The sequence below is a fragment of the Scomber japonicus genome, chromosome 1 (genome assembly GCF_027409825.1).
Source record: "Scomber japonicus isolate fScoJap1 chromosome 1, fScoJap1.pri, whole genome shotgun sequence".
Taxonomy (NCBI): Eukaryota; Metazoa; Chordata; class Actinopteri; order Scombriformes; family Scombridae; genus Scomber; species Scomber japonicus.
Genome location: NC_070578.1, coordinates 38,296,416 through 38,307,583, shown reverse-complemented (window position 1 = coordinate 38,307,583; position 11,168 = coordinate 38,296,416).

Sequence of the window (11,168 nt, the reverse complement as noted above, 5' to 3'; positions counted from 1 at the left end):
GAGAGAGAGAGAGAGTGACAGTGTGAATGAGAGAGAGAGAGTGACAGTGTGAGTGAGTGAGTGAGAGAGAGAGAGACTGACAGTGTGAGTGAGTGAGAGAGAGAGAGAGAGAGAGAGAGAGAGAGAGAGAGAGACTGACAGTGTGAATGAGAGAGAGAGAGAGAGAGTGTGAATGAGTGAGAGAGAGTGTGAATGAGTGAGAGAGAGAGTGAATGAGTGAGAGAGAGAGTGAATGAGAGAGAGAGAGAGAGATAGCGTTAGTGAGTGTGAGAGAGAGAGAATGAGTGAATGAGATAGAGATAGAGAGAGAGACAGAGAGAGAGAATGAGTGAGTGAGAGAGTGAATGAGTGAGAGAGAGAGAGAGACAGCGTTAGTGAGTGTGAGAGAGAGAGAATGAGTGAATGAGATAGAGATAGAGAGAGAGACAGAGAGAGAGAATGAGTGAGTGAGAGAGAGAGAGAGAGTGCTTTCCTCTTATTTCTCATTGGTAATAAAAGTGTAATTGCTGAGAGTTATTGATCAGGCTCTCTGTGAAGCGCTGCTTTAGGGAAGTCACAATTACACTGGACGTGTATTTGTGTGATGAATGTGTTTGTGCTTCCTGTCTTGTCTGAATCGCAGGTGTCCTGAGGTCCAATCCCAACATCCACTGGACGTCTTTCTTCTGAAAACATCAAATCACAGCTCGTCTCACTCGTACTGGTTCAAGGTGAGCTGCTGTTTGTCTCTCAGAGTAACAAATGTGTTCTTTAATTATGTTAAATTACTATCGATATGACTTTAAATTAACCCTCCTGTTGTCCTTGAGGGAAGGGAGGGAGGAAGGGAGGATGGAAGAAGGAAGGAATGTAGGAGGGAGGGAGGGAGAAAGGGACAGAGGAAGGAAGGAAAGAAGGACAAAGGAAAGAAGGCAAGAAGGAAGGTAGGAGGGAGGGAGGAGGAAAGAAAGAGACAAGGAAGGAGGGAGAAAGGAAAGGAAGGAGGGAAGGACAGATGGAAGGAAGAAAGGGGGATGGAGGAAGGAAGGAAAGGAGGATGGAAGGAAAGGAGAGGGGAAGGAAGGAAAGAAGGAAGGAAAGGAGAGGGGAAGGAAGGAAAGGAGGAAGGACAGAAGGAAGAAAGGGGGATGGAGGAAGGAAAGAAGGAAGGAAGGATGGAAGGGATGAAGAAGGAAGGAAAGGAGGGAGGGATGGATCGAGGAAGGAAGGGAGAGAGGAAGGAAGAAAGAAGGAAGGAAAGGAGGGAGGGATGGATCGAGGAAGGAAGGGAGAAAGGAAAAGAGGAAGGAAGGGGGGAAGGACAGAGGAAAGAAGGTAGGAAGGGGGGAAGGACAGAGGAAAGAAGGAAGGTGGGGGGGGAGAAAGAGACAAGGAGGGAGAGAGAAAGGAAAGGAAGGAAGGAAGGAAGGAAAGAAGGACAGAAGGAAGAAAGGGGGATGGAGGGAGGAAGGATGGAAGGTGGAAGGGAGGAAGAAGGAAGGAAAAGAAGGAAGGGCGGAGGAAAGAAGGAAGGGAGAGAGGAAGGAAGAAAGAAGGAAGGAAAGGATGAAGGAAGGAAAGAAGGAAGGTGGGGGGGGAAGAAAGAGACGAGGAGGGAGGGAGAAAGGAAAGGAAGGAAGGAAGGAGGGAAGGACAGAAGGAAGGAAGAAAGGGGGATGGAGGAAGGAAGGGAGGGAGGAAGGAAGGAAGGGCGGAGGATAGAAGGAAGGGAAGAAGGAAGGGCGGAGGAAAGAAGGAAGGAAGGAAGGTAGGGGGGAGGGAGGGAGGGAAAAAGGAAAAGAGGAAAGGAAAATAAAAAGGTTTGAAAAATAGTGTAAAACCCAGAGTTGTACATTTTTAGTTTCTCACAGCGGAGGAGGAGGAGGAGGAGGAGGAGGAGGAGGAGGAGGAGGATCCAGAGTTGGGGACTGGCTCTCTGCCCTGGTGCCCTGCGGTCCCCTCTGGTCTGAACCCAGCTGGTCAGGAGTTCATCCTCCAGCAAGTTAATGATCCACAACAAACCTCCAGGAAGTCTGAGAAGAAAACAAGAAGGGGGGTCAGCTTGAGATCATGAGACCAGCACAGTCCCTGAGCAGGTTTAGGGAGTCGAGGGAGGGAGGGAGGGAGGGAGGAAGGAAAGGAGGGAGGAGGAAAGGAGGAAGGGAGGGAGGGAGGGAGGATGGAAGGAAGGAAAGGAGGGAGGAAGGAAGGGAGGGAAGAAGGAAGGGAGGAAGAAGGAATAGAGGAAGGGAGGGAGGAAGGAAGGAAGGAAGGGAGGGAAGAAGGAAGGGAGGAAGAAGGAATAGAGGAAGGGAGGAAGGAAGGAAAGGAGGAAGGAAGGGAGGGAGGGTCTAAACCTAAACCTGCACAGACATGAGCAGGTTTAGAGTGAGGAGGACAGGAAGGGAGGGAGGGAGGAAGGATGGAGGAAGGGTCCCTGAGCAGGTTTAGAGTGAGGAGGACAGGAAGGGAGGGAGGGAGGAAGGATGGAGGAAGGGTCCCTGAGCAGGTTTAGAGTGAGGAGGACAGGAAGGGAGGGAGGGAGGAAGGATGGAGGAAGGGTCCCTGAGCAGGTTTAGAGTGAGGAGGAAGGGAGGGATGGAGGGAGGAAGGATGGAGGAAGGGTCCCTGAGCAGGTTTAGAGTGAGGAAGAAGGAAGGGAGGGAGGGAGGAAGGATGGAGGAAGGGTCCCTGAGCAGGTTTAGAGTGAGGAGGACAGGAAGGGAGGGAGGGAGGAAGGATGGAGGAAGGGTCCCTGAGCAGGTTTAGAGTGAGGAGGAAGGGAGGGAGGGAGGGAGGAAGGATGGAGGAAGGGTCCCTGAGCAGGTTTAGAGTGAGGAGGGAGGAAGGGAGGGAGGGAGGAAGGATGGAGGAAGGGTCCCTGAGCAGGTTTAGAGTGAGGAGGACAGGAAGGGAGGGAGGGAGGAAGGATGGAGGAAGGGTCCCTGAGCAGGTTTAGAGTGAGGAGGACAGGAAGGGAGGGAGGGAGGAAGGATGGAGGAAGGGTCCCTGAGCAGGTTTAGAGTGAGGAGGACAGGAAGGGAGGGAGGGAGGAAGGATGGAGGAAGGGTCCCTGAGCAGGTTTAGAGTGAGGAGGACAGGAAGGGAGGGAGGGAGGAAGGATGGAGGAAGGGTCCCTGAGCAGGTTTAGAGTGAGGACGACAGGAAGGGAGGGAGGGAGGAAGGATGGAGGAAGGGTCCCTGAGCAGGTTTAGAGTGAGGAGGACAGGAAGGGAGGGAGGGAGGAAGGATGGAGGAATGGTCCCTGAGCAGGTTTAGAGTGAGGAGGACAGGAAGGGAGGGAGGGAGGAAGGGTGGAGGAAGGGTCCCTGAGCAGGTTTAGAGTGAGGAGGACAGGAAGGGAGGGAGGGAGGGAGGAAGGATGGAGGAAGGGTCCCTGAGCAGGTTTAGAGTGAGGAGGACAGGAAGGGAGGGAGGGAGGAAGGATGGAGGAAGGGTCCCTGAGCAGGTTTAGAGTGAGGAGGACAGGAAGGGAGGGAGGGAGGAAGGATGGAGGAAGGGTCCCTGAGCAGGTTTAGAGTGAGGAGGACAGGAAGGGAGGGAGGGAGGAAGGATGGAGGGAGGGTCCCTGAGCAGGTTTAGAGTGAGGAGGGAGGAAGGGAGGGAGGGAGGAAGGATGGAGGAAGGGTCCCTGAGCAGGTTTAGAGTGAGGAGGGAGGAAGGGAGGGAGGGAGGAAGGATGGAGGAAGGGTCCCTGAGCAGGTTTAGAGTGAGGAGGACAGGAAGGGAGGGAGGGAGGAAGGATGGAGGAAGGGTCCCTGAGCAGGTTTAGAGTGAGGAGGGAGGAAGGGAGGGAGGGAGGAAGGATGGAGGGAGGGTCCCTGAGCAGGTTTAGAGTGAGGAGGACAGGAAGGGAGGAAGGATGGAGGGAGGGTCCCTGAGCAGGTTTAGAGTGAGGAGGGAGGAAGGGAGGGAGGGAGGAAGGATGGAGGAAGGGTCCCTGAGCAGGTTTAGAGTGAGGAGGACAGGAAGGGAGGGAGGGAGGAAGGATGGAGGAAGGGTCCCTGAGCAGGTTTAGAGTGAGGAGGGAGGAAGGGAGGGAGGGAGGAAGGATGGAGGAAGGGTCCCTGAGCAGGTTTAGAGTGAGGAGGGCAGGAAGGGAGGGAGGGAGGAAGGATGGAAGGAGGGAGGAAGGATGGAGGAAGGGTCCCTGAGCAGGTTTAGAGTGAGGAGGACAGGAAGGGAGGGAGGGAGGAAGGATGGAGGGAGGGTCCCTGAGCAGGTTTAGAGTGAGGAGGACAGGAAGGGAGGGAGGGAGGAAGGATGGAGGAAGGGTCCCTGAGCAGGTTTAGAGTGAGGAGGACAGGAAGGATGGAGGGAGGAAGGATGGAGGGAGGGTCCCTGAGCAGGTTTAGAGTGAGGAGGACAGGAAGGGAGGGAGGGAGGAAGGATGGAGGGAGGGTCCCTGAGCAGGTTTAGAGTGAGGAGGGAGGGAGGGAGGGAGGGAGGAAGGATGGAGGAAGGGTCCCTGAGCAGGTTTAGAGTGAGGAGGGAGGGAGGGAGGGAGGGAGGGAGGAAGGATGGAGGAAGGGTCCCTGAGCAGGTTTAGAGTGAGAAGGACAGGAAGGTGAAAGAAAACCAACCTGAGATGGAAACGTATTTAACTTCTACAACAGTGGAGAAGAAAGAATATCACCTGTGTCCTGGTGGTTATATCTGCAAAAGGCAAAAGGAAGGAAAGGAGGGAGGAAGGGAGGAAGGAATGAGGGAGGGAAGAAAAGAGGGAGGAAGGAAGGGAGGAAGGAGGAATAGAGGGAGGGAGGAAGGAAGGAAAGGAGGGAAGGAAGGAAAGAAAGAATGGAGGGAGGAAGGGAGGGAGGGATCAAAGAAGGAAGGAAGGAAGGGTGGAAGAAGGAATAGAGGGAGGGATGAAGGAAGGATGTCACACGTGACATAAAAAGAAGACATGACGAGCGAATGAATGATAGAAAACCGATCGTCTTTTCTTTCTTTTTTTGATGGGCCCCTTAATCATAGCTTAGCGAGACAACATTCACTTCGCAAAGAAAGAGGGAAGGAAGGGTGGAAGGAAGAAGGAAGGAAGGAAGGATGGAAGGGAGGAAGAAGGAAGGAAAGGATGGAAGGGAGAAAGAAAGAAGGCAGGAAGGATGGAAGGGAGGAAGAAGGAAGGAAGGAAAGGAAGGGAGGAAGGAGGGAGGAAGGAGGGAGGGAGGGAGGGAGGGAGGGAGGAAGGGAGGGAGGGAGGGAGGAAAGAAGAATGGAAGGAGGAGGGAGCAAAGAAAGAGGGAAGGAAGGATGGAAGGGTGGAAGGAAGAAAGAAGGAAGGAAGGATGGAAGGGAGGAAGAAAGAAGGAAAGGAAGGAAGGAAGAAAGAAAGAAGGAAGGAAGGAAGGATGGAAGGGAGGAAGAAGGAAGGAAGGAAAGGGAGGGAGGGAGGGAGGAAAGAAAAATGGAAGGAGGAGGGAGAAAAGAAAGAGGGAAGGAAGGATGGAAGTGTGGAAGGAAGAAAGAAGGAAGGAAGGATGGAAGGGAGGAAGAAGGAAGGAAGGAAGAAAGAAAGAAGGAAAAAAGGAAGGAAGGAAGGATGGAAGGGAGGAAGAAGGAAGGAAGGAAGGGAGGAAGGAGGGAGGGAGGGAGGGAAGGAGGGAGGAAAGAAGAATGGAAGGAGGAGGAGGGAGCAAAGAAAGAGGGAAGGAAGGATGGAAGGGTGGGAGGAAGAAGGAAGGAAGGAAAGGAAGGGAGGGAGGAAGAAGGAAGGAAGGAAGGATGGAAGGGAGGAAGAAGGGAAGGAAGGAAAGGAAGGGAGGGAGGAAGAAGGAAGGAAGGAAGGATGGAAGGGAGGAAGAAGGGAAGGAAGGAAAGGAAGGGAGGGAGGAAGGAGGGAGGTTCCTTACTGTAAGATAAATAATCCTCTTGTATATCATGTAGGAAACACATATTTTTATTCATCATCATTGTGCTTATTTTTTTATCACCCGTAAATAGATTTAAATAAAGCTACTAAACACTCGTCTGTCCTTCTCACTTTCATCACTTTCATCACTTTCATACATAATTACTATCATCACTCTTTTATCATCAACCGTCCATTCATCATCTCTCCAAGACCTCCTCACCTGCTACCGTCTGCTGCCTGTTTCCACACCACAGACTCTCTTCTCTCCTTCTCTTCTCTTCTCCTCTTCTTCTCTTCTCCTCTTTTCCTCTTCTCCTCTTCTTCTCTTCTTATCTCTCGTATTACAACTAAGGGAGGAGGAAGGGAGGGAGGGAAGAAGGGAGGAAGGGAGGACCTGCAACCGTCTGCTGCCTGTTTCCACACCACAGACTCTTCTTCTTCTCTTCTCCTCTTCTCTTCTTCTCCTCTCCTTCTCTTCTTCTCCTCTCCTCCTCTTCCTCTCTTCTTCTCTTCTCTTCATCTCTCCAAGACCTCCTCACCTGCTACCGTCTGCTACCTGTTTCCACACCGCAGACTCTCCTCTTCTTCTTCTCTTCTTCTCTTCTTCTCCTCTCCTTCTCTTCTTCTTCTCTTCTTCTTCTTCTTCTCTTCTCTTCTCCTCTTCTCCTCTTCTTTTCTTCTCTTCTTCTTCTCTTCTTCTCTTCTCCTCTTCTCCTCTCTTCTTCTTCTCTTCTTCTCTTCTCCTCTTCTTCTCTTCTCCTCTACTTCTCCTCTTCTCTTCTTCTCCTCTTCTCTTCTCCTCTTCTTCTCTTCTTCTCTTCTTCTCTTCTCTTCATCTCACTAAGACCTCCTCACCTGCTACCGTCTGCTGCCTGTTTCCACATCGCAGACTCCTCCTCTTCTTCTCTCCTCTTCTCCTCTTCTCTCCTTCTCTTCTTCTCTCCTTCTCTTCTTCTCCTCTTCTCTTCTTCTCTTCTTCTTCTTCCTCCTCTTCTTCTCTTCTCTTCTTCTTTTCTTCTCTTCCTCTCTTCTTCTCTTCTCATCATCTCACTAAGACCTCCTCACCTGCTACCGTCTGCAGCCTGTTTCCACACCGCAGACTCCCCTCTTCTTCTCTCCTTCTCTTCTTCTCTTCTTCTCCTCTCCTCCTCTTCCTCTCTTCTTCTCTTCTCTGCATCTCACTAACACCTCCTCACCTGCTACCGTCTGCTGCCTGTTTCCACACCGCAGACTCCTCTTCTTCTCTTCTCCTCTTCTCTCCTTCTCTTCTTCTTCTCCTCTTCTTCTCTTCTCCTCTTCTCTTCTTCTTCTCTTCTCCTCTTCTCCTCTCCTCTTCTTCTCTTCCTCTCTTCTTCTCTTCTCTTCATCTCACTAAGACCTCCTCACCTGCTACCGTCTGCTGCCTGTTTCCACATCGCAGTCTCCTCTTCTTCTCTTCTCCTCTTCTTCTCTCCTTCTCTTCTTCTCTTCTTCTCTTCTTATCTTCTTCTTCTTCGCTTCTTCTTCTCTTCTTCTCTTCTTCTCTTCCTCTCTTCTTCTCTTCTCTTCATCTCACTAAGGCCTCCTCACCTGCTACCGTCTGCTGCCTGTTTCCACATCGCAGACTCCTCTTCTTCTTCTCCTCTCCTCTTCTTCTTCTTCTCTTCTCCTCTACTTCTCTTCTTCTTCTCTTCTCTTCATCTCACTAAGACCTCCTCACCTGCTACCGTCTGCAGCCGGTTTCCACACCACAGACTCTCCTCTTCTCTCCTTCTCTTCTTCTCCTCTTCTCTTCTTCTCTCCTTCTCTTCTCCTGTTCTTGTCTTTTCTTCTTCTCTTCTTATCTCTCGTATTACAACTAAGGGAGGAGGAAGGGAGGGAGGGAAGAAGGGAGGAAGGGAGGACCTGCAACCGTCTGCAGCCTGTTTCCACACCGCAGACTCCTCTTCTTCTTCTCTTCTTCTCTTCTTCTTCTTCTCTTCTTCTCTTCTTCTCTTCTCCTCTTCTTCTTCTCTTCTTCTCTTCTTCTCTACTTCTCTTCTTCTCTTCTCTTCTCCTCTTCTTCTTCTCTTCTTCCTCCTCTTCTTCTCTTCTTCCTCCTCTTCTTCTCTTCTCTTCATCTCACTAAGACCTCCTCACCTGCTACCGTCTGCTGCCTGTTTCCACATCGCACACTCCTCTTCTCTTCTTCTCTTCTCCTCTTCTCCTCTCTTCTCCTCTTCTTCTCTTCTTCTCTTCTTATCTCTCGTATTACAACTAAGGGAGGAGGAAGGGAGGGAGGAGGAAGGGAGGGAGGGAAGAAGGGAGGAAGGGAGGAAGGGAGGACCTGCAACCGTCTGCAGCCTGTTTCCACACCGCAGACTCCTCCTCTTCTTCTCTTCTCTTCTTCTTCTCTTCTCCTCTCTTCTCCTCTTCTCTTCCTCTCTTCTTCTCTTCTCTTCATCTCACTAAGACCTCCTCACCTGCTACCGTCTGCTGCCTGTTTCCACATCGCAGACTCTCCTCTTCTTCTCTCCTTCTCTTCTTCTCTACTTCTCTTCTCCTCTTCTTCTCTTCTCCTCTACTTCTCTTCTCCTCTTCTTCTTCTCTTCTCCTCTTCTTCTTCTAATATTATAGTAATATTATATAATATTATAATAATATAATATTATAGTACAGTTAGAGAGTCGCTGCTTCCTAAAAATGACTCATTCACAAAGAGCAGCACAGAGCAGAGCGGAGGAGAGGAGAGCGGCCCATTGATAAAAAAAATAAATGAATCAGAGCAACTAATGACAACATTTTAAAAGCAGCAATTTAAAAAAAAGAGTATCAACAGCGGTACTTTGCTGTCAGGGGGGGTAATGTCATCTTGCAGGAAACAGGGAGGGGGGGGTAGTAAATGGCTGTAAATATGGAGATTTGAGCAGGAAGCGGTCAAGAGTTAAAATAACTTACATACATTATGCAAATATAATAGCAGGCCACGCATGCACTGCTGGAAATGCCATTCCACAAGCTCAATGTGCCCCACACAACAGATCTGGTTTCCATAGCAATCACTCTTTACAAAAAAAAAGGTTGAAGGCAGCAGCAGGAAATTATTATTATTCTTTATTGAAGCTGTCAAAGTTGCTTTTTTTCTTTTTCCTTCAAATGGGCAAAATTGCTGTTGCTGAAATTTCACGTGTTGATGTTCAGCTTCGCATATGTGGTTATCTTCCTCCCTTCCTCTTTCCCTTTCTCCCTCCCTCCCTCCTTCCTTTTGTCCTTCTTTCCTCCGTCCTTCCTTCCTACCTTCCTTTCCTCCCTCCCTTCTATGCTCCCTCCCTCCCTGCTGTTGTCCTCGGCTCAATTTTGACCCAGAGGGACAACAAACTGTAACCAAAAAACATGAGGTATAGCTTTGTTTAAGTGTTAGGGCTGTCAAACGATTAATTTTTTAAATCGCGATTAATTTTTTAATCGTGATTAATTGCAGAATTTCCATAGTTAATCGCGATTAATGGCGTTTTGAATGTCATGTTTAAAATCCTGTTATTTTCCATTTGAAGGCAGTTTTAAGCCCATAATGTAAAGCATTTCTTACCAGAGTGTCTTAACTGGGAATCAATCACGGCTCTGCTGCGACTCCCACACTCCAAAATGGTCCTTTGGTGGAGCTGAGGCTGGCTTGGCTGCACCTGGGTGTTTAGCGTGGAGGTGCTAACTCAAACTCCACGTACTCCGGTGGTAGTTAAACTCCGTTTGACACAGGTTGCATTTTACTTTTGACTTGTCAACTGAAGCGTCTGGAAGTGTTTTAAAGTTAAACAAGCCGTTCAAAAGTCCAGTAGCTCTCTTACTTTCCATCAGCGCGGTAGGTTTACTGCAGGAGGCCACTTCAAAGCATAGCGCTACAGCTAGAGGAGCCGTCTACGGGGGAGTAGAAGGGACAAAAAGGCTTGCAACATTAAAATGCGATTAAAAAAAATGTACGCGTTATGGATTGCATTAATCTAATCGCGATTAACGCGCTAACGCTGACAGCCCCTACATAATCTCTAAAGAAAATATGTGTAAACTTGTGGTAATAAGTTGGAATGAAGTTGGCTAAAAGTATAATTTATACCTTATGCTTTATAAACAGTTGTTGCTCCAGATCTGCTCCTAAATGGATCCTGTGTCACACTGAGTTGTCACTGATCAGTTCATTGTTGGTCCGGCTCCAAACATGAGATATGTTGACAATAACATATAGTTTAGCTTATTTATTCATTTTGAACATGTTAAAATAAAATAAAATATAAGATATAGGCAGCCAAACATAAGGAAATAGAAATGAAAGCAAACTTTAGATAAACAACAAAATAATAAGCATAAAATAAGGAACCTTTCTATCACTCCCCCCGCCATCATGTTTATTTAATGGCTCCAAACATTAATTGAGGATGATTCTCTTTACAGTAAACAATCATGCTTTTTCCATATTGATCACACCCTGACCCAGACATGATAGTACATAATCAGGACTTTGTGATATGTTGCACAACAAGCTGGCAAAGCTTCCTGTCGCAGAGAGTCAAATCTATACTTGAACTTTGACTTATTGTGAGTCTTCGTCCTCGAGTCAATTTTGACCCAGAGGGGCAACAAACTTTAACAAAAGACATGAGGTATAGCTTCGTTTAAAGACCATGTAAAGTGAATTCAGACATTTTCTTCTAAACACATTAAATAGGTCATAAATGTATTTCTAAAAAAGGTGTAAAAAGCATTTCAACCATTTAGATTTGAATTGTGGAGCTAGGCTTCACAAACTGTGTTTCAAGATTTCTGTGTTCAGGATTTAGTGATTAGCATAAACCCGCCCCTGCTGCTGTAGAGGTAGAAATACATTCAGCACACACTACTACTACTACAGTCTACAGTTAGCCAGTTAGCTGAGTTAGCTGCCAAGCTAGCAGCTGAGTTAGCAGCAGAAAGCTCTCAGACGTAGCGTTCATGTTTCTGGTAGAGGTGGTGACTTTGATTGACAGGTGACACTTGGTAGGGGGCGGGGCTTCAGCGTTTGGGAGCAGAGAAAGAGGCTGATTTTTACACAACTTTGAAGCCTAATTTCATATATTTGGCGATTTTTTTTAATCATTCAAATTTAGCAGGGTGGTTAACAACACACTTTTCTGTGGTATGTCAAACTCAGAACACATATTTATTCTTACTTTACACAGACTTACACGGAAAAACTGAAGAAGGCCAAATCTTGTAATTAACTGGCTAATTATTGCAGCTTTGTAACTTATCACTATGTTTTTTTATATTTTGCATGTTTCTATTTTAGCCTGATAATAATATTTGTACTTTTTTTCTGTTT